This window comes from Ursus americanus, chromosome 32 (assembly GCF_024610735.1).
Source record: "Ursus americanus isolate L20-20 chromosome 32, mUrsAme1.1.p, whole genome shotgun sequence".
Classification (NCBI taxonomy): Eukaryota; Metazoa; Chordata; class Mammalia; order Carnivora; family Ursidae; genus Ursus; species Ursus americanus.
The window spans coordinates 793,934-816,444 of NC_142158.1; the positions used below are offsets into that span (position 1 = coordinate 793,934).

Below are 22,511 nucleotides of genomic sequence, written 5' to 3' on the forward strand. Positions count from 1 at the left end.
TATTGAGAGAGCTTGCTAAATTGCTTCTGCACTTAGAACAAACAAAGAGGTTTTTAAAAATGCTGAATGAATTACTCAGTTTCTATTTTGACGCCAGTTTTCCCTCAACAAATCCTGCCCTATTTCTGTGAGCCAAGAGGCACACAAAATGTTTTAGCCAGGGAGAGCTGAATTTCAATATCCGTGTGTCTTAAGGTAAGATACTTCTGGAGGAAATCAGAAAAGTCCCAAGAAAACTAGATTCCTACCACCCATAAGAGAAGACTGAAGCTTTAACAATTCAGCTGTTTAGAATTGCAACATAAAGTACAAGCAGCAATTACGTGTGTGTCCTTACCTTCCATCCCAAGTCCTACACATTAAAGAATGACATTCCAACCAGGCACCCCCCTCCCTACTTCTGGAGCTCCTCCTGTCCAAAGCAAGCTCATATGTTAACACTACTAACAAAACATGCAGAAATTCAGAGCTTCAGAAAATCAGATGTATCTTCAAGAAGAGTGAAGGGGTGTGTCATAGTAGTTACCAAGTGTTACAGTTGCCCATGATGCGTATTGAAGTAAAACAATATGAAATATATATATAATAGACTTGTAACCACTAAGAATGTTGACTTGTACTTTAAAAACTCTCAAAAAGGAAATCTCTCAGTCACAGAAGAAATGAAAAGATAACCTGCAGCAGGGGAAGAATGTTTGCATATGATACATCTGAAAAGGGTTAATATCCAAAATATAGAAGGAACTCATAAAACAATGCAATCCAATTATAATTGGACTATAATAATCCAATTAAAAAATAAGCAAAGAACGTGAATGGACATTTTCCCAAAGGACACATACAAATGGCCAAGAGGTATATGAAAATGCACTCAATGTCACTATCATCAGGGAAATGCAAATCAAAACCGTAATGAAATTTTGTCTCACACCTGTCAGAATGGTTGGAGTCAAAGAGGCCAGAAATAACGAGTGTTGGTGAGGGTGTGGGAAAAAGGAACTGTCAGTGGGTCTGTAAATTGGTGTGGCCACTGTATGGAGGTTCCTCAAAAAATTAAAAATAGAATTATCACACGATCCAGCAGTCTCACTTCTGGGAATATTTCTGAAGGAAATGAAAACATGACATCCAAGAGACGCCTGCACCCCTATGCTGCGACCGCAGCACTGTTGACGGTAACATGGAGACAGCCTCCGCGCCCATGACAGATGAACGGATGAGGAACTCGTGGTGCACACACACACACACACGCACACGCACACGCACACACACGCACACACGCACACGGGAGTATTATTCAGCCATAAAAGAGGAAATCCTGCCATTTGCAACAACATGGACGGACCCTGAAGGGATTCTGTTGAGTGAAATAAGTCAGAGAAAGACAAATACTGTATGACATTACTTATATGTGGAATAAAAAGAAAAGCACCCAAGATACCAGCAGAAAAAGAGATCAGCCTTAGGGTCCCAGAGGCAGGGGGTGGGGAGTTTGACGAATGTGGTCAAAAGGTAAAAACTTCCAGTCACTCTGCAGGTGAGTCGTAGGGATGTAACGTGCCACGTGTTGTCTGTATCTGCATGGTTTCGAGAGTGTAAATTCTAAGAGTTCTCATCACAAGGAGAAAGACATGTTTTTTCTTTTTTGTGTCTGTATGAGATGACGGATGTTAAGGAAACTGCGAGAGCCATTTTGCAGTATCCGTGAGTCAGGCTACTACGGTGTCCCTGTTGAAGTGGTGAAGTGCTGTGGGTCAGTTACGTTTCAGTAAAACTGGAGAAGACAATAGGAACGATTTTGTTGAGGTTTGGCAAACGGCCCAGGCTATGTTCTATGTCGTTAGATGGAAGCCTTGAAGCGAATGTGAATGCTGCTCCTGTCGGGTGGCGGGTGTTGACAGGTCCCCGGCTGACGGTATTGTGGCGCTCCTCCCTGCTTCCTTGTTTTCTCTTTAGTTCTATCAGTTATTCTGAGAGAGGGCTTGCAGTTCTCCGCTACCTCGTGCATTGGTCTACTTGCGGTTCTATCAGATCTTAGTGTTTGCGTCACATATTTTGCTGCTCTGTTATTTGCTGCACACACGGCAGACATTGCTCTGACGTCTTTTACCATTTTATGATGTTCTTTTCTGTCTCTGTTCATCATCTCTGTTCTGAGGCTTGCTTTAGTGATGTTAGTATAGTAACTCCAGGTTTCCTTCAGTTAATGTTTCACGACACGTCTTTTCCCCTCTTAATTTCAACCTGCCTATGTCGTTATATTTGTTTTTTTAAAAGATTTATTTTTTAGAGGGGGAGGGGCAGAGGGAGAGAGAATCTCAAGCAGACGCCCCACTGAGCGTGGAGCCCAGGGCATGGCTGATCCCATGACCCTGAGATCACGACCTGAGCCGAAGTCAAGAGTGGGACACTCCTCTGACTGAGCGACCCAGGCGTCCCTGTAGTTATCTTTGAAGTGAGTTTCGTGTAGCAGCATATAGTTGGGTCATATTTTCTAATCCTCCCTATTAATGTCCATCCTTTAATGGGTGGACTAAGATTGTATTTAATATAATTATTGATACGTTAGGGCGTCAGTCTGGCATTTTATGTTTTTTTGCTTTCTGCTTATTTCTGTGATTTTCACTTTTTGTTCCCTTTTTTGCCTCTTTATGGAGTACTTTCACGTCTTTTAGTATTTCGTATTCGTTTGTTGACAGCATTTCAGACTGTGTCTCTTGGCATCGGTGTTCCGTGGCTGCTCCAGGATGACATCATTTGGGTTCACCTTGCACAGGGTCCTGCTGCCACCGTTTACCAGTTCAAGTGGGCCGCAGTGACCCTACCCTTCTTCTTGTCCCTCTGCTTTCCTCGTCTGTAACTTAACGGTCTTAGCAACTTCTCTGACGTACATTAGAACCACATCAGACTGTGATGTGTTTGCTTCTAACTGTCAAACATAGGGACACCTGGGTGGCTCAGCTGGTTGGGCATCTGCCTTTGGCTCAGGTTGTGATCCTGGGGTCTTGGGATCGAGTCCCACATCCAGCTCCTTGCTGAGCGGGGGGGGGGGGGGCTTGCTTCTCCCTCTGCCTGTCGTTCCCCCTGCTTGTGGGTGCTCTCTCTCTAGCAAATACATGAATAAAACCTTAAAAAAAAAGAAACTGTTAAGCATAGAAAGCTCAAGATGAGGAAAATTTATTGTGTTTACCATATTTCTTGCTTATGTATTTTCTTCCTTCCTGATGTCCAACATTCCTTCTTTTATCATTTTCTGTCTGTTTGGAGAACTTACTGGAGCCGTTGTTTTAGGGTAGTTCTGCTGACAGCAATTATCTTAGTCTTCCCTGATCTGGAAGATCTCCTTTCCCCTTCATTCCTGAAGCATATTTTCTCTGGATATAGTATTCTGGATTGACAATTCCTTTCATTCAGCACTTGAAACATGTGCCGCTCTTCCTGACCTCTGTGGTTCCTGATGAGATAGCTGCTCTCATTCAAACTGTTTCTCTGGTTTCAATTTTTTTTTTCTTGTTTTTAGAGTTCGGAAGTTTTGATTGCTTTTTTTCCGGTCAGCTGATGACTGTTCTCTAAAAACCACATAAAAATACAGATCTCCAGTTCAGCAATCTTTATAGAGATCATCTCTGTAAATCAAAGAGTAAACAAGGTTGCAGTCCAGGTGCAAGTAGAACTGTTCTCTCCCACACGCTTGCTGTACTTATATGGAGACCACCCAGGGTAAAACAGGAGTCCATCCGCCTGAACAGGGACTTGAACCCTGGACCCTCAGATTAAAAGTCTGATGCTCTGCCGACTGAGCTATCCAGGCTCACATGATGTCATCTTCCCATGAGTATCTAACCTAGGCTGGCTTATTTGGCCAATTCTTACTATGTTTCATGTCCTAGTCCTTAAATATCATGCCTTGAATTCTACTCACAGCAAAGAGGTGCCCTTGAGAGAGACGTTACAGTCTCCGGGAGCCTTTCCCTTTTTTCTCTCTTCTTTGCCCCCCCCCCACCCCAGTTTTTCAGAACCGGAGATGCCGCGTCTCAGATGAAGCCGGCAGGTGTCAGGCCACGTTGCTAGATGCAGAAGGTTTCATTTCTTGCCCAGAACCTGACCTAGGTTTTTCAAGTCAGCACTCACGCTGCTTCTGTTTGTGTCCTTCTGCTTTGTCTTGCAGCCTTCGTAGTCAGAGGGGAAGACAGTTGAAGGAGGAAGAACTTGACGGTGCAAGAAAATGTTCCGTATCGGGCCCCTTTCTGTTGGTGGGTGGGACTGCCTCGCCAGCGCCCCCTTGGCCAGTAGACCCAGGGGCTGAGCGGTGACGGGGACAGCCATGCAGGGCGGTGTGGTGGGGTCAGCCCGGTACGCAGCGCCTCTTCCCTGGGGAGGTCGTGGCCTAAAAGTTTTAGAAATAGGAGCGCGAGGCGTGCCCGGGCGGCTCAGTGGGTTAAGCGCCTGCCTTTAGCTCAGGTCATGATCTCAGGGTCCTGGGATCTGCCAGCAACCAGCTCCCTGCTTAGCGGGGAGCCTGCTTCTCCCTCTCCCTCTGCTGCTGCCCCTGCTTGTGCGCTCTCCCTCTTCTCAAATTAAATAAATAAATCTTTAAAAAGAGAAAGAAAACAGTAGTGCTAAACACAGCGAGCCTCGTTCTGCCAACTATTCCTTCTCCAAAGACTCACAGACGGTGGTAATTAATCAGGGACGTTTTCTTAATAGCCAAGTGTCCACAGCAGTGTGCCTGAGTGGGACAGGCAGTGCCCAGCGAGCAGAAGCCCCGGGGCTCGTCCTCTGCGCCGCCACACTTTCCTTCGAGATGTAACTGTCTGAGCCCTTGCTCCTTCCTTTGACTTCCCTGCTCGTTCGTTCCGCCTTCTCCCCCGCCTCCTCCATCTCTTCCTCGCCCTTCTCCTCGTCCTTCTCTTCTCCCACCAAGTTCACCATCTCTTCATCCTTCACGTCGTTTCTCACTGTTTGCTGCTCACGTGGAAAGTGAAAGCGTTTCCGTGGGCCCTGGTAGCACCACTGTGCCTGAGCCAGCACGGGGAAGGAAATTAGATGGAGGAGGCGAGGACGCGGCTTCCTCAGGGTCTCTCCAGCAGGAGGCAGTAACTCCACAGAAATCACACGTGCACCTTTGGCTCCAACCGCAACATTATTAGAAAGCAAGAAAGAGAAAAGAACAAAAACAACATCGGAAAAGATGACCACAGATAATTTCCTCTCCCTGTTCTCTCAGCTGTGTCTGCATCAATGAGACACACGGGACACGGGATGTGCTGTGCTTTCCAAATTCAAGAAATAAGGAAATTATTAGAGTCACAGATTAAGTGGCTGACATTACCACATTGGGAGATTCTCGCTCTAAAGGTGTAAATGTGAGATGTGATCCATGGTTTGGCAGGTTGTCTGATTTAGTAAAAAAAAAAAGGGGGGGGGCAGGACAAGGAAGAACTCTTTTTTCAAAACTACATCACAGAAGCCTCTTCTGACCATGAACACCCTCCTCCATCCATTCCCTCAAGTAGAATATCTCGACAGACCGATGCAGCAAGAACAGGAATTCCATGCTTTCCAGGCTTCCTTGGATTCCTCACAAAATACTTTCGTTCAAAATATTTAAACATTTTAAAGAAATGCTGCCTAGAGCACATCAGATAAAAATCTCAGAGAAAGAAGCACTGGACGGCTTTGGAGGGAACGGTATCATCCATGTGAAGAAAGGTTTATACGCTTTTCAAAAGCTATTTATTAGTTATTTAGTATCATTTTAAAAATGTCTGTGCCAATCCTTCCTGTCGCACCCCAGGCTTCTGTGGAAAGAAGAAATGTTGATGGTTTTGCTCAGTCCACAACCTTACTCTGCTGCTTATGCCTACCTGTGAATTTTTTCCTCTCCCAGACTGAATTAAAAAATATCAGTTTTTGAAAATTTTGTGTTATCTTGAGGTTTTAGTCTGCTATTCCTCGACCACAAAATCCACCCAACTGAGAACGATCTCCGTGTGTGAGCGAGTTTGAGCGTCCGCCGGAGCGCTTGTGCCGGTGGGCACCTTCCCAACAGCTGTGTGGCTCGATTCTCAGGCTCCTCTAAACGGGGACCCAAGGGACCATTCTCCAGGTGGACGCTTACTGAATCCACCTCAAGAAAGGGGCTTAACTGAGTGAATTCCATAGGAAACATCTGGAGGCATTTCCTTGGTCTAACCAGGCCCTCTGGTCGGGCTCCGGCCGCTCACGGGCTCGGTTAGAGGTGCAAACTGATCTCTCTGGGAGGAAAGCCAGTACCGGACACGGGAAAAGAGAAGAGTTGTTTTTTTCTAAATAACGCGACACTTCCAGGAAACCAAGAGGATGCGAAAACTGAGTCTGTCATTGCTTTCCTTTAGGACTCTGTGGGTTCCCCATCTTTCCGACCCCACCGAGCGGCACAGTTGGGAGGGTGGTCACACACAGGGGTTGTTCCGAGGATCAATCCTCGGGGGCGCCTGGGGCCCACCACCTTTAGGCAAACTGCTTGGGGCGTGAAGGGGTCGGCGAGGCCGGCGCTCCTCGGGGCTACTGTGGCCCTGCCCCCTCCCCGCCCTGGAGTTTGGAAGACACCACGTTGTGTCTCAGACGTGGCAGCGATGTGCCCCATTCTCTCGAGGAGGCTGGGGACCCATTACCCTGCCCCATGTGCGGTGATTCTTCTCATCGTCTGGTGGAGAGTCAAGGCATGAATGAATTATAGTAAAATACTTTCACGATCTCACCGTGCAGTCGTTCTGAGTAATTGTTGCTATGGATTCCGCATGGGGTGTCATTCCTTTTACTCCTTTTTTTAATGTTGATAATTAACTCTTCCTCCAGTTGCAGTTAAAACTTTGAAAACAGACACTATTTCATCTCAGCTTCCAAGCATGGAGATGCCCTTCTATCAGTGGGCCGCGTGGCCTAATGGATAAGGCGTCTGATTCCGGATCAGAAGATTGAGGGTTCGAGTCCCTTCGTGGTCGCTCCTTTCTTGCCAAAGGAGAAACGGGAACTCCTTTGTTTGACTTCCATGGGGGGACACTTGAGTACTCTTTGGAAACCTGAAAAGACCAGCCCTGGGTGGTGCTGACTTACTAATAACTTATTTTGTTATTGGCCTCTAATCACTAAATAAGAGTAAAGGAACACTGATGAATGGTTGTCAACAGTGTGTCAGGCCTGGCTTTCTGGCTGGAAGCTCTGCTCTGGAGCTGGCTGACCGTGGCCAGCAAGAGGCTGGGAGTGGTAGAGAAGCCGACTACAGACATTGCTCTGGAAAGCTGGGCTCCAAAGCGCTTCTATTTCAGAGTTACAAGTAGGAGTTTGGAGGGGGTGGGACACGGAGTCCAGAACAGGCGCTGGAAATCTGAACCCCATAGTGTCTGTGGTTTATCAAACTGAACTATCCGGGCTCAGGGATCCAATTTTTCCTGAGAATTTACTCAAAGCTACTAAGTCAATTATTCTCGATCTTTCTCGTATTTGCCTTTACTGTAAGCACAGGGTGTTGGCATCTTCCGTCACATGATTTGTGGAAAAATCCTGTGAAGGTTGACTTGATGTTGACCAAAATGGCCAGTCATCTTACCAAAACTTGGTTCGGAACCAGGGATCAGGTCAGCTCCAGGCCGTCCAGTTTGAACAACTCAGAGCCACTCAGCGGGATTATTTCAACTGCTGCTTCAATTGTTCATAAGATTTTTAACTTTCACTTTTGGGAGATTTCATGTTCCTTAAACACTGTCATTCTTTACTGTCCACTCATGTGCTTACACGCACATTGGTTTTGTTTCTCTGGAGAACCCTGACTAATACAGTCATTAAAAACAAGAAAAATCTACAAAACTGTCACAGCCAAAAACAATAACAACAACCAGAAGCCTAAAGACACCTGACAACTAAACGTAGTGTGGTGCTGTGGAACAGACAAAGGTGACGAGGCTAAAAACCAAGGAGATCTGAATAGACTATGGAATGTATTTAATAAACAACCGCTGGGCTGGCCGAGTTGGTGGAGCGTGTGGCTCTTGATCTCAGGGTCTGCTCCCAGGGTTGTCTGGAGGTGGGAAGCGGCGGCTCTGCGCCTTGGGGACGGAGGAAATCTGCGCGCCCGTGCAGGGAGGTCTGCAGAGAGAGAAAGTGAGGTTCGCAGGCTGATCCCAGCCGCGCTGCGCTTCCCTCCCAGCGCCGGCCGCTTGCTCTGAAAAAGACGCTGTAGCGACGCAGGTGTCCACGTTTGTCCTCTGTCGTCCGCCTGCGCGTATTGTCTTCAAAACCCGAGCTGCCGCCGAAACTGGCCGCCGGCACGTCTCCACAGCCGGGCGCCCACCGCCGCCGTTTGCAAGAGCGTGCAAGGCTGCCCGAGACGCGCACTTGTCGCTCGTTTTCCGTCGCGTATCGTGACTTAGTTCCCTCTGGTCTCAACTCCACACCAGGATCTGCATTCGCTCCCCGGAGCTCCCGGGGCGCGTCTTTGTATCCCCCGCCCCCCGCAGCTTCCAGGGCCTCAAAGGACGTTTTTAGGAAGGGAGCATCTGAAGACCTACAACAGGTTCAGTCGTCGTGGACGACCGGAGCTGGCAGGACGGGCAGTGGGCTCGGGCCGCCCTTGATGGGGAAGAGCTGAGGGGTTTTCGGTTCAGAATGCATTTCTGCGTCTCTTGGCACAACTGTGAGACAGGGTGCGGTCCCGAGGTTTCACGGATGGAGGACTGGCCAAGTCTTTAGACGATGCTATAAATAAGTACTATGGGGTCCTCCCGGGCTCTCACCCGGCAAGGGGGTGTAGCTCAGTGGTAGAGCGCGTGCTTAGCATGCACGAGGCCCCGGGTTCAATCCCCGGCACCTCCACTGACCGTTAGGTCCCGCCGCCTGCTCAGTTGAAGACGGTGGTCCAGTTCCCGCATTTCCCTTCCCTAAGGTGCGTGCCGTTGGGCACTTATCCATTTATGCAACCAGACTGCTGCACAAAGCAAAGCCAGAAGAGCGTGCGCCCTCAGAAGCCATCGGAAAGCTTCGCACCCTCCCTAGACTGCGGTTCTCCTTCGCTGCAAACTCTCATTATTATTAAGAAGTGGGGAAGAAAAAAGAGAAGGTGGGGGAAGGAGGTCCTTGGAAAAACTCCTTTAGATTCCCCCACCACTTTCCCTCAGCTGCGCCTGGGTCCATGGACCGGACTGCTGGCCCAGGAGACTTTTGTCCTTCCCCTTGTCCGGTCCTCACTTGCCCCTGTACCCCACCCCCCATAATTTTGATTGGGCAGCAAAAGCTCGGCCCAATCACCAGTCCTGGGGCGCTGTGATCCCAGCTTTTTCTTGTGAAGAAGTGTTTCGTCCACGGTCCGAGGGAAAAGCGCTTCTGGTGAAACTCGGAGGCTTCCAAAATCCATCGTCCAGACAGTGATTCCCAGAGGTGGGAAGAGCAGCGAGCCGCCCTCAAAGCCGCTACGGAGCTCAAGGGGGGCTAGGCCTTCCCGTGGGACGAGCGGTTTTAAGCCCACTTTCCGCAGGACGAAGAGAACCTTCTGGTTTCTTACATCCCCGGTGTAACCAGAAACAGAGGCAACGCCCGCACGAAGTGCCTCCCCGCTATCCAAAGCCTCCGCGCCGGCGAAGGTCCTCGGTGCAGAGATCTGGCCACGCGCCCCTTTCTCCCGTCTCCGTCTGGTTCCTCCTCCTGCCCCCCCCCACGTCCTGTGTCGCTTCTCCTCCACTTTTCCTTCCTGTGCCCCCCATGCGCGCGCATCGCCTCCTCCCCGCTGGACGCTCGCAGCAGCTCGGCGCACTTCAGGACGGCGGCTGCGCGTTCTAGGTTAGCGCTTCTCCCACCTGCACGGGCCGGGCGGGGGGGAGCATGTAGTTCCATAGGCCTCCCGCCCCCGCCCCCCGCCGCCAGCCTTCGCGCGCTCAGGAGCTATCAGGTGGAAGAGGGGAATTTCCAAGTCCCGAGCGGCCCCCCAGGCTCGGCAACCGCTGCGCTCGGACCCACAATCTTCACCTCCGTGTTGGAAGGTCGCTTCTGGGCGATGAGGTTATTCACCAAGTGACTTTCGCATGTCGTCTCGCCTCTAAGCGCGGGTCTCGGCGACGTCCCGGCGCCAACTGAGCCTCGCCCTGTGATTCGAGGGAGAGGAGCGGAGGCGACTGGGGCACCGGAGGGCTGATCTACAACTTACTGGGATATTCAGGAACGAACGGATTTCGCACAGGGAGGAAAGTATCCGAATGCAAAGTAAGAAAGAAGACACAGTCATTGACACAATCATTTAGGATTTCTCCCCAAACGCATATCTGGTTGCCGAAAATTTGGAAGAGGAGGTAAGTGTCTATTCTTTGTGCCCCTGTGATGCTGAGGTTTGAATATATGTCGACGAGCAGCCGATCGGGGTGGGGAGGTGGTTACAAAAGTAAGCCTGCTCCCGGGAAGCAGCTCTTGCTCTGCCTCCAGAAGGTCTCCCTGTGCTTCTTTGTGGGTCCCAGAGACAGACGGCAGAGTCCTCCAGACAAAACCACTGCCGGGTTTCCCGACCACCATGCCGGCACCAGAGTTTGCTATAGCAACGACTGATGACATACAATTACTGTTTTTTTTATTTGGGATGTTTCCTTTTTCCATCTGGATCTAACCTTCCTGAGGCAACGTTTCAGGTCCTGTTCTTTGGGGCCCTTCCTCTAGCGATTCCTGCTGGGACGACAGCCAGAAGGGTTGCAGGTGCAGAGCACGCGGTGTAATGATGTGGGAAATACGTGATGCCACCAGACGAGCCGGGAAGGAGTGACACATTCGGAGTTCCAACCTGAAGCCACCTGAGTTGGGATGGGCCATGCATGCCTGTAGTTGAGGCTTTGAGGGTCTGCAGGGCAGTTACTTCCTTCCTCTGGAAAAACGTATCCCACACACGGATGCCCTCGAGGGTTATGTGCCCAGAGTTCCGTTGCTTTATGGTGACTTCTTATCTCTCATGGCTTTTAACAGCTGCCTGAGAGATTCTCTGAGGCAGTCTCAGGGCTCCTTGCGAAATACAGTGAGGCTGTAAAGAGCAAGAGGAAAATCATGCCTGAGAATGGGTGCTTGGCAAAATGGAAGAGGGTGGTCCAAAATGGAAGAAGCTGTTTTCCACTGCTCATTACTCTGCGTCCCAGTCAGGAGGCAAGAGAATGAGAAGGAAAGTTCATTCACTTAGCCTTTGCCCTGAAATAATATAGAAAGTGGTGTGACAACAACATAGCTGAATGAGGGTAGCCCAGAGATGGCCCCGGCAGGGGTCTGTGGCTCAGCGGGCTAAGGCGGCTGTTTGGGGTTTGAGACCTGAAGGAAACCGAGCTTGTGAAGGATCCCTGCTTCCTCACCTTTTTAAAAAAACTATTATTATGTTATGTTAGTCACCATACAGTACATCTTTAGCTTTTGATGTAGTGTTCCATGATTCATTGTTTGCGTATAACACCTACTGCCCCATGCAATACGTGCCCTCCGTGATACCCATCACCAGGCTAGCCTATCCCCCCACCTCCCTCCCCTCTGAAGCCCTCAGTGTGTTTCCCAGAGTCCACAGTCTCTCCTGGTTCATTCCCCCTTCTACTTACCCCCCCATTCATTCTTCCCTTCCTTCTACCAATCTCCCTGCTATTCCTTATGTTCTGATCTCAGAGGAGCTAGGAGAAACATGGTGTTAGCTTTTCCAAATGCAGGAATTTAGACATCGTCTTTTAAAGTTTGACTCCACATTGTAAAGCATCCTTTTCTAATACAAAAGGTAACATGTAAAAGCTTTGCAGAGATAAATGGAACGATTCTGGTGCATTCACCCAACATGCGATTTGCACAGAAAACAAAGTGCAGAGCATTAATATTCCATATTCTGTAGCTTGTACCAACTCTTTGACAAGTGCTGTTTGCTTAAATACAAGCAGCTTAGATATTTGTCCTTATTCCCACCGAAACACCTTTGGCCACATCTTCCTCCGCACATTCGCTGTAGTGCTACACGGACGGGGTGTTCATTCATTTAAAGATTTGGGAACAAAAAGAGTTCAGCGAGGGAAGGTCGAAGGTAAAGGAATTTGAATCCGTCGTCTGCCAGTGTTTCTGAGATTGAGGTCGAGGGGCTGGTGCGGAGTCAGTGGGAGCCCTTCCAGCACACGTTGTCTGTGAACTTCTCGTGAAAGTCAACGTGGTAGGGAATACCGGGAACGTGCTGCCAAATTCCAGGGTCCGTCCTTTACGGCCCGCGGGCGCTCGCGCATCGGCGCGCGGCTTGCCATCTCCAGCTCCCAGATGATGCTCTGACGTCCGCTAGGCGCGGGTCTCCGTCGCCCCTGACGCTTGCGGGCCGCGCCCGGATCCCCGTCCCGCAGAAGCTGGGCCCGCGCCCGCACACCGCGGCTCCTGGCGCTCCCCGAGCCGGGGAGGGGGGCAGGGGAGACCTGCCCCTGCGCCTCGGACCCCGCAGTGCTCGCAAAACCTAGGCAACTTCACAGATCTTTTCTGGATTCTGCCAAATGAGACCTAAAGTGCGTGGGTCTGTGGATGTGCCCGCAACTTGGTGTTCCAGGCGGCGTTGCGGCCGGCGAGGGCGCTTTTCCCCTTCTCTCTTCTGCGAATGTTCGCATCTTGGGTGGCATCAAGTCCCATTGAGTGGACATGGCATAATATTGAAGGGAACGCATTGAACTATTATTTTAGTGGGAGCAGGGGAAACATGGTGAAGAGCACGAAAAAGCACGGATGGAGGAGCCGGGGGTCGAACCCGGGGCCTCGTACATGCGAAGCACGCGCTCTACCACTGAGCTACACCCCCAGCCGCTGAGGCCCCCCTGGGGATCCTCTATAACATTAAAGTGTCCCTGTCGCTCACATATTTCTGTTGGACTAGATTTCAGGAAGCACCTTTGTCGTGAAGTGGTAGAGGTCAGCGTGCAGTTTGAGCCCCTTAATGGGAGATTTAAGAGTTCAGTTCAAGGCCGTTGGAGGAATTCTTTTCCTTTTCCTCTCCATTGTTTCCAGCTTTTGTATGGAAACCCACTGGAGCTTCGCAGGAGCACGCTGGTGTGCGCTCCTCCACTCCTCGCAGCCTGCTGGTGGCTGGACTGGCTTCTGAGCATCCGCGTCGGGGGCAAACTCAGGCTGCAGCAAAACGAGAAAGCCACACAGGTATGCGGTCCGGTGATTTTTTCAGTCCGTCCTAATCTCACCAGGCAACCTCCGAGGCTCTTGCAAGGGTCTGCTAGATAAATAAAACCACGAATTTAACAATGACAGGCCAGGGAGGAATTGGGGAACAAGGTCGACTGACGCGGGAGTTGGACTCTTGCTGGAGTCTGAGACTTGGTACTTAGGAAGGACTGCAGCTTGCACCGGGCAGGAGGTGATGCCTTCCGCAAAGAATGGTAAATGTAAGAGGAGGGTGAGAATTCTGTTAGTTTGGTGTTGTTGGTTTGTTGGTTTGTTTTTGCTTTGGGGGCGTAGGTGGAGCGATAAGGGGGAGACGTAGAGTTTGGGTTTGGATATGACATAATTAGAGTCTGAGTCTGGGATTCCGCAGACTTCTCTGAACCGGAGTTTCCGACATTCACGTGGCTGGGAGGAGAGGGCGTCTCAGAAGTGGGTAGAGTAAGGACTTAAAGTCATCCATCAAGACCAGTAGATAAAGAACTTATTATTGGTGTTGATGAAAAATGAAAAAAAAATGAGATTGCTCCTAGACTGATCTCATTTTAAGAAAATTTATCCTCCTTGTTGTGGTCTTACATTTTCCTTAGAACACCAGTAAAAGTCCCATTTCCTACCAGCAGCTCCCCGGTAAGGTGATTGTCTCTTCTTTCTCCCTCCTTGGGAACCTGTGACTACTTTAGTTACATAATGCCATGTGTCAAACTTCTCAAAGTCAAGGGACTTTAAACAACCACCAATTACATTGGCTCACAGTTGCCTGGGTCAGAAGTTTTGGCTGGGCCGTCTTCTGCTCCTTGGAGCTGGGGTCGTTCACTGCTCTTCATTTAGCTGGTACCAGGGTTGGACTCGAAGGTCCCAGGAGGCTCCACTCCGGGGCACCAGCACGACCCTATGTGGTTTTCTGTTCACGTTTCTCTCCCCATTCTAGCGTGGGCTTTCTCGTAGCATGGTGACCCCATCGTGGTCAGACTCCTTGCAGAGCAGCTTCTGAGAGGGGCTATTTCCTGTGCAAGGACATAGCATCAATTCCTCTAGTCCCCAAAGGACCATCTTTGAGCAGAAATAGTCCACAGGGGCTGGTTTATTGAAAGGGAGGGTCTCCTGCCTCCAACACACACCTAGTGCAGAGCACCTGGTTCTCAACTTTTTCAGGTACAGGGGAATGGGGAGGAAACAAGGAGATGGCTGACTTCCCAGGAGCCAAGACCTCTCCATCACGTGGATTTATCTGAGAGCGAAGCGTTCTGTATTGCGGGGGATGAACACTACTTTGTCTCCAAAATTAAAGCAGCTCGACAATGGGATTTTCCTCACTTTGTCATTTTTCAGGCTCTTACTGAAGAAACGAAAGTCCGTGTTTGAATTCATGTGCTCTATTCCTGGTATGTAATAAAGGATCGTGAATACTTGTTTGTCCAAGGCATTCAGTTTCCAGTCCAAAGTCTTTTTCCAGACAGTTGGAATCCTGCTCACATCACCCTAATTTTTCTCATGCCTTTGTCTTTAGGATTAGTTGTTCTGGCTAAGGAAATTGCACGGGTCTCTCCCTCTCTCTCTCTCCTCCTCCTCTTCCCTCCCCTTCTCTCCTCCACTCATCCCTTCTCTCTCCTTCTCTCTCTTCCTCTTACTTCGGATCTTCCTTTTTAAAAATCCTATTGTAAAATGATAGTCCAGGTGACAAAGCTGGCTGCATTGAGGAATGTTGAATAAGTCTTTTTTTTTTCCCTTTCTTCTTTCCGATGTGGCACATAATCGTTTTTATTTTCCATGTGAGCAGAAAACAGAATTAACAAAATACAGAAACAGAAAAGATTTGGCATCCAGGAAGGAGTGTAGGGATACGGAGCACATTGGAGATAGGAAAATAGGAAGTGCCCTTGGAGGTGCCGGGGATCGAACCCGGGGCCTCATGCATGCAAAGCATGCGCTCTACCACTGAGCTACACCCCCAGGCAAGAGCTGCTTGCTTTATGATATATTAGGAAATATGACTATCTTCTGTACTCTTTGGCAAGGCCATGTGTGTGTGTGTGTGTGTGTGTGTGTGTGTGTGTGTGTGTGAGAGAGAGAGAGAGAGAGAGGGAAAATTTACTCTGTTAATGACACCAGTTCTACAATTTCTGAATTGGATTTTTTTTTTGGCTAGACTCAAGTATAATGAATTCTAAGGCCAAATTGATACCATTCCTGCTCCTAGGTTCTTCCCAGCCATGGTCAGTCTTCTCTAAGAGCTTCTTACCATCCTAATGCCTGTGTTTTGTTTTGTTTTGTTTTGTTTTGTTTTGTTTTGTTTTTGAGAACCACTTCTCCAGAAAAATCTCAGGTTGGGACTTTCACTTGTCTTCATTCTTTTTCTCTATGGTGTCTTTCTCCTCCATAGATCACTCTACCTAATCTTCATTGACCATCTTGTCCATACCCACCTCTTCAAGTGTCTTTCGTCTGTAATTACTCTCTTCCTCCACTTTCTACACTGAACCTTGCCTTACTTACCAGCCATCTTCAAGACCAGGATATCTTGCTCTAGAAAACCAAAACAGCACATTGACAGCCTATATGCAGAATGAAAATAATTATTCCTTGTTTCCAATTGTGTTGTGTCCCTCAATTTCATATCTTGAGAAATGGTCTTCACCCTACAGATGGTTGGCAAGTCTAGAAAAGAGAAAGAAAGGGAGGAAGGGAAGGAAGGAGGGGGAGAGAGAGAAAGTTGGCGTAAGAAAGAGAGAGGAAGAAAATGTTTGAGTTCAGCTTCCTTCCTACTCATCGCTGCCTCTCCATTCCCAAGCAACCACTGACCTAATTCCTGTCACTGATTAGTTTGCATTTTCTAAAGTTTTATACAAATGGAATTGTATCATATTTACTTTTTTGGTTTTACTTCTTTCACTCATCATAATTATTTTGAGATCACCCATGTTTAATGTATCAATAGTTTATGCCATTTTATGCTGAATAGTATTCCATGGTATGGATATATCACAATTTGTTTCTCCGTTCACCCATTTAAGATAAGCATTTGGGTTGTTTCCAGTTATTGGCTATTATAAATAGAGCTGATATGAGTATTTGTATACAAGAATTTGTATGGACATAATAGTTTTATTTTTTTCTGTTGGATACATATTTAGAATTTGAATGGTTGGATCATGGGGTTGGTACATCTTCAGCTTTTTAAGAAACTGCCAAACTGTTTCAAAGTAGTACTCTTTTTCAGTACTGCTAATGGGGTATGAGAGTTTCATTTCTTCTGCATTGTTACCGACATTTGGTATGGCTAGCGTTTGTAAATTCAGCCACTCTTATAACTGCAATGGTACATCACTACGGTCTTAATTCGTGTTCCCTTAATGACGGATATAGAGCGTCTTTTATCTGCCGTCCTTATAGCTTCTTTGACAAAGTCTCTGCTTAAATATTTCGTATTTTTAAATCAGGTTTTCTTATTGTTGGCTATTTAGAGCCCTTTATATGTTCTAGACATAAACCCTTTATCAGATACATGGTTCGCAAAGGTTGTCTTCCGGTCTGTGACTTGTCTTTCTGTTCTTTTAAACATGCTTACACAGAGCAGGATTTAACATTTTTTGATGAGGTTAAATTTATCAAATTTTATGCTTTTGTTGTCATAGCTACAAAATATTTCTCTGACCCAAGGCCGCAAAGATTTTCTCCTATGTATGGGATCCCACGAAATTTTTTCTTTAGTTTCCTTAATTTTCTGCGATGTGTCTGGGTTAACCGGCAAGAAGCGGAAGAGCAGGAAGCCTTTCTATTGGAACCCCCTTACCTCTCCGGTGTCTCCCTCCTCCCCCTACCGCCCCACGCTGCCAGGAATTGGGTCCAAGCGATAAAGGCGGAAGACAATAGGTCCCCCAAATTTCTGGGTGGATACAGTTAGACAGCAGCACTTGAAGAATCTGAAATCTCCTAAAATGGAAGTTGTAAACAATCCATGTATTGAAAAATAAATATCTGGAAACACCATCTGCAGGTGGCCGAAATAGCTCAGTTGGGAGAGCGTTAGACTGAAGATCTAAAGGTCCCTGGTTCAATCCCGGGTTTCGGCAGGTTGTTTTTGTTGCCCCCCCCCCCAGGGGCAGGCGGTTCCCGCAACCCTGAGACCTGTGTTTGCCACCTTGAAACGTCATAATAATTACACCTTGGAATTTGCGTTTTGTAAGTGATGTTCAATGGGACAACTGAACTAGGCGTCTGAACAAAGGGAATGAGTGCGATATGCGCTCTGGCTTTCCTTGCTTCTCTTTCTGCAAACAGCGCTTGCCCTGCCCCATGAACCTTGACGTGTGAGATAAAGGTGAACAATAATATTCATACTGATAATTCACAATGTGCATTCCACTTAACTAGAATGACATTAAATAAGCAAATGAGAAATGCATTAACAGGTCGAGAGAGACAAGGAAGAAAGGGGAAAAAAAACTTTATATTTTATTGCTACTTTTAATGAAACTTTCCCTCTCCTTTAAAAAAAATTAAATAATCTATTTATTTACTTATTTGCTGGGCTACAGGGACGGTCAAGAGGAAGAGTCGATGTTGGGGTGAAAGCCACAAACCACTGCTTACACATGCCCCCAAGAGCGACGGCGTTGTACCTCAGATTCTTATTTCAAAATAATTAAAGCGAGCCCTTACAAGCACAGAGGTAGAAATTCTGGATTTCTGTTAGAGCTCAGCAAATATCAGCCCCGAGTTTACACCCCGGAGGGAGGAGCAAGTCTTCTGGCTGGAATACAGCCGGTGGAGACCACCAGCGCAGGGCCAAGCTGGCAGTGGCCGCAGGCTTCCTCTCCTGTTTTGAGTAAGGGCCCTTACATTCTCATTTTGCACGTGGCCCGGCCGTTATGTGACCCGTGCTGATGACCATTCAATCAACATTCACAATATGCTTTCACACATTTCTGGGGTTGAATACACCTGCCTCCGCGCCCCCGCCCGGCTCCCCACACACCTGCAGTTGAGTTATAATCTCAAGAGCACTGGCAAGTACGGTATTAACATTCACGCCCACGGAGCTCCCTCTCTGAACTTCGATGAGTCCGCGCACGAACTGCATGAAATCAGGATTAGAATACCCGACATAACATTCACGGGCAATCCCAAGGGAACTTGTGGTTTGTATTTACAAGAAAACACATCAAGAAAACAGGGTAGCACAGCCTTGTTTTGCGTGGCTGTACCAAGATCAGCTCCCTTTTGTGTCCAAGGCCTTGGGACGCTACCTGTTACGTCCACAGTCGGGGATGGCGGGGTGAAGGTTGGGGAGTAGTGTGGAGGGAGGCCTTCGCAATTTTTATTGCGAAATAAAAACGGCTAATCCAAGTTTACAAAAACAGGCGGAATACCTCTGGGTGGAACGAGCAAGCCTGTAAACACAGCAGCTACCCAGGCCCCGCTGGGATTCGAACCCAGGATCTCCTGTTTACTAGACAGGCGCTTTAACCAGCTAAGCCACGGAGCCCCCGCCAGCGAGCTGCTGCAATTTCTTGCATGCGGGTATGATTTTGCACCGCAGCCGTGTTTCTGAGAGACCCCCCCCCCCCTTTCTCGGGCTTTCATCGGCTCGGAGCCGCCCGGGCGTGAACAACCGTGACCCACGCAGGGGTTCAGTGGTCTTGTCGCTGCTTCGCTCTGCACGACTTCTCTGCACTCGGAGCCTCGACGCGGCCTCGGGGAAGCTCGCGCAGACGGAGGGGAAGGCGCTCTGCGCAGACACCCCCGAGAGCGCAGAGACGCCGGCGCGGGAAGCCGCACAGGCCCGTTTTGTCGGGGACCGGACGGGCGACAACGCGTCAGGGCCTCAGAGCTTCTTCTCCCTCTTCCGCTGGCGCCAGAGGTGGGCGGCGAGCCCCCAGGCCCCAAGACGACCCTGCGGACCAGGCCCTGCGCCTGCGGGCGTCCTGCGTCGTCGCGCGGGGGCCCTGCTCTGCTCCTGAGGTCCGAGCCGCTGCCACCGGCGCTCGGCGGGGCTTCGGGGGCGGCAGTCTGCAGAGACCCCCCGGGAGACGGGCCCGCGTGGAGACAGAACCCCAGACCCGCAGGACCAGAGGGAAGACGGGCCCGGGCACTGCGCCCCGGTCTTCTCCCAACGCGGCGGTCGGAACCCTGCAGCCGGGCGTCTAACACTTGGTTTTGAAAACCCCAAAGTCGACACCCTCCCATCGGATACCGGGCTGCGGTGGGCGGTCGCTACCAAAGGGGGACAACCGGAGGGGACGGCAGGTGCCCCTCCTGCTCCGCCCGCCTCGCCTTCTGCGAAGTCCTGCGGCCGTGGGCTCTGCCAAGTTACGTTTTCTCACTTTGCTGACGTGTTGTCATGAGAGTCTAGCCGGGCGATGTTCATGTAGATCGTATTCCTTCAGCAGATGTACACCGTCCCTGGATTCCATTGCTCAGCGTTTCCGGAGAGAATGACAGACGAAAGAACGAAAAGAAGAGAAAAATGTCGAACCTCAACAGGTATTTCCTTTGGTTTCTTTTATTCTCTGAGAGGTGCCTGGGTCTACTCGCCAGATGCCCAGGAGCGGAAGGCTGCAGCTTTACCCCACCATCGCCCTCTCCCGCCCCCTCCTCCACCTGCCACCCCCCGCTGCCGGGACCCCCGCCCCCTCTCGCACCCCTCCTCCACCTGCCACCCCCGCCGCCGGGACCCCCGCCCCCCTCCCGCACCCCTCCCGCACCCCTCCTCCACCTGCCACCCCCGCACCCCTCCTCCACCTGCCACCCCCGCCGCCGGGACCCCCGCCCCTCTCCCGCACCCCTCCTCCACCTGCCACCCCCGCCGCCGGGACCCCCGCCCCCTCTCGCACCCCTCGTCCACCTGCCACCCCCCGCCGCCGGGACCCCCGCCCCCTCTCGCACCCCTCCTCCACCTGCCACCCCCCGCTGCCGGGACCCCCGCCCCTCTCCCGCACCCCTCCTCCACCTGCCACCCCCGCTGCCGGGACCTCCGCCCCCTCTCGCACCCCTCGTCCACCTGCCACCCCCCGCCGCCGGGACCCCCGCCCCCTCTCGCACCCCTCGTCCACCTGCCACCCCCGCCGCCGGGACCCCCGCCCCCTCTCGCACCCCTCCTCCACCTGCCACCCCCCGCCGCCGGGACCCCCGCCCCTCTCCCGCACCCCTCCCGCACCCCTCCTCCACCTGCCACCCCCGCACCCCCTCCTCCACCTGCCACCCCCGCCGCCGGGACCCCCGCCCCCTCCCGCACCCCTCCTCCACCTGCCACCCCCGCTGCCGGGACCCCCGCCCCCTCTCGCACCCCTCCTCCACCTGCCACCCCCGCCGCCGGGACCCCCGCCCCCTCTCGCACCCCTCCTCCACCTGCCACCCCCGCCGCCGGGACCCCCGCCCCCCTCCCGCACCCCTCCTCCACCTGCCACCCCCGCACCCCTCCTCCACCTGCCACCCCCGCCGCCGGGACCCCCGCCCCCTCCCGCACCCCTCCTCCACCTGCCACCCCCGCTGCCGGGACCCCCGCCCCCTCTCGCACCCCTCGTCCACCTGCCACCCCCCGCCGCCGGGACCCCCCGCCCCCTCTCGCACCCCTCGTCCACCTGCCACCCCCGCCGCCAGGACCCCCGCCCCCCTCCCGCACCCCTCCCGCACCCCTCCTCCACCTGCCACCCCCGCCGCCGGGACCCCCGCCCCCTCCCGCACCCCTCCTCCACCTGCCACCCCCGCTGCCGGGACCCCCGCCCACCTCCCGCACCCCTCCTCCACCTGCCACCCCCCGCCGCCGGGACCCCCGCCCCCTCCCGCACCCCTCCTCCACCTGCCACCCCCCGCTGCCGGGACCCCCGCCCCCCTCCCGCACCCCTCCTCCACCTGCCACCCCCGCCGCCGGGACCCCCGCCCCCTCTCGCACCCCTCGTCCACCTGCCACCCCCCGCCGCCGGGACCCCCGCCCCCTCTCGCACCCCTCCTCCACCTGCCACCCCCCGCTGCCGGGACCCCCGCCCCTCTCCCGCACCCCTCCTCCACCTGCCACCCCCCGCTGCCGGGACCCTCGCCCCCTCTCGCACCCCTCCTCCACCTGCCACCCCCCGCCGCCGGGAATCCGACCGACCCGCGCACACGTGGAAGACGGTGGGCTCCGAGTCTTTCTGGGTCGGCAAAGATACCCGACACCGAGACAGTCACACTTAAGGGCTCTAAACCACCCGAAACGCCGGGTGAGCGCAATGCGAGCATTGAAGGGGGAGGGGGAGGGGCAAGAAGAGGCTGTCAGGAGGCGGCCGAAATAGCTCAGTTGGGAGAGCGTTAGACTGAAGATCTAAAGGTCCCTGGTTCGATCCCGGGTTTCGGCAGACCGAGCCTTTTGGTCCCTGCGCGGGTCGCTGCGGTTCCCGGGAGCCCAGGACTGTGGATGAAGGCTGTGAGGCTGTGACTTTATAGGTGCGCGCTGAAATTGGAACGTCATGAATTTCGGGTCTCACGAAATGCTGTTCTTCCTTCACTTTCTCCAACTTTTGGAGCGGTGACCGGCGCCGGCTGCTTTCCCGCGGCGTCCGAGCGCGGCGTGCTCACGGTCGTGCCCCCTCCTGCCGCGGCCGCCGCGCGCCACGTGCCGCAGTGACGGGTCCACAGCGCTGCCAGGCCCCGCGCGCCCGCCCGCCTTCCTACCCGCGCGCGCACGCGGACGCAGCAAGGGCCCGGGTCACGAGCTACGCCCAGCCGCGCACGGTGTTCTCTGTGCAGCCACCGCCTTAGCTCGGCTGACGGTATCCACGGCACGTTCAACCGCCCTGGGCTCCCGGGAACCGCAGCGACCCGCGCAGGGACCAAAAGGCTCGGTCTGCCGAAACCCGGGATCGAACCAGGGACCTTTAGATCTTCAGTCTAACGCTCTCCCAACTGAGCTATTTCGGCCGCCTCCTGACAGCCTCTTCTTGCCCCTGCCCCTCCCCCTCCCCCTTCAATGCTCGCATTGCGCTCACCCTGCGTTTCGGGTGGTTTAGAGCCCTTAAGTGTGACTGTCTAGGTGTCGGGTATCTTTGCCGACCCAGAAAGACTCGGAGCCCACCGTCTTCCACGTGTGCGCGGGTCGGTCGGATTCCCGGCGGCGGGGGGTGGCAGGTGGAGGAGGGGTGCGAGAGGGGGCGAGGGTCCCGGCAGCGGGGGTGGCAGGTGGAGGAGGGGTGCGGGAGAGGGGCGGGGGTCCCGGCGGCAGGGGTGGCAGGTAGACGAGGGGTGCGAGAGGGGGCGGGGGTCCCGGCAGCGGGGGTGGCAGGTAGACGAGGGGTGCGAGAGGGGGCGGGGGTCCCGGCGGCGGGGGTGGCAGGTGGAGGAGGGGGCGGGAGAGGGCGATG

At 52.3% G+C, this 22,511-nt stretch overlaps 9 non-coding genes across 9 annotated transcripts; 4 read left to right on the forward strand and 5 right to left on the reverse strand.

Moving 5' to 3' along the window:
* Positions 1–3,738: 3,738 nt before the first annotated feature.
* TRNAK-UUU (transfer RNA lysine (anticodon UUU)) lies at positions 3,739–3,811 on the reverse strand. The gene has a single exon. It is a non-coding gene; the product is annotated as a tRNA-Lys (tRNA).
* Positions 3,812–6,913: 3,102 nt separating this feature from the next.
* Positions 6,914–6,986, forward strand: TRNAR-CCG (transfer RNA arginine (anticodon CCG)). Its single transcript has one exon. It is a non-coding gene; the product is annotated as a tRNA-Arg (tRNA).
* Positions 6,987–8,781: 1,795 nt separating this feature from the next.
* On the forward strand, positions 8,782–8,853 carry TRNAA-AGC (transfer RNA alanine (anticodon AGC)). The gene has a single exon. It is a non-coding gene; the product is annotated as a tRNA-Ala (tRNA).
* Positions 8,854–12,730: 3,877 nt separating this feature from the next.
* Positions 12,731–12,802, reverse strand: TRNAA-CGC (transfer RNA alanine (anticodon CGC)). The gene has a single exon. It is a non-coding gene; the product is annotated as a tRNA-Ala (tRNA).
* A 2,252-nt stretch (positions 12,803–15,054) lies between these two features.
* TRNAA-UGC (transfer RNA alanine (anticodon UGC)) lies at positions 15,055–15,126 on the reverse strand. Its single transcript has one exon. It is a non-coding gene; the product is annotated as a tRNA-Ala (tRNA).
* A 2,047-nt stretch (positions 15,127–17,173) lies between these two features.
* TRNAF-GAA (transfer RNA phenylalanine (anticodon GAA)) lies at positions 17,174–17,246 on the forward strand. The gene has a single exon. It is a non-coding gene; the product is annotated as a tRNA-Phe (tRNA).
* Positions 17,247–18,587: 1,341 nt separating this feature from the next.
* TRNAT-AGU (transfer RNA threonine (anticodon AGU)) lies at positions 18,588–18,661 on the reverse strand. Its single transcript has one exon. It is a non-coding gene; the product is annotated as a tRNA-Thr (tRNA).
* A 2,775-nt stretch (positions 18,662–21,436) lies between these two features.
* Positions 21,437–21,509, forward strand: TRNAF-GAA (transfer RNA phenylalanine (anticodon GAA)). The gene has a single exon. It is a non-coding gene; the product is annotated as a tRNA-Phe (tRNA).
* A 489-nt stretch (positions 21,510–21,998) lies between these two features.
* On the reverse strand, positions 21,999–22,071 carry TRNAF-GAA (transfer RNA phenylalanine (anticodon GAA)). Its single transcript has one exon. It is a non-coding gene; the product is annotated as a tRNA-Phe (tRNA).
* Between the last annotated feature and the right edge of the window lie 440 nt (positions 22,072–22,511).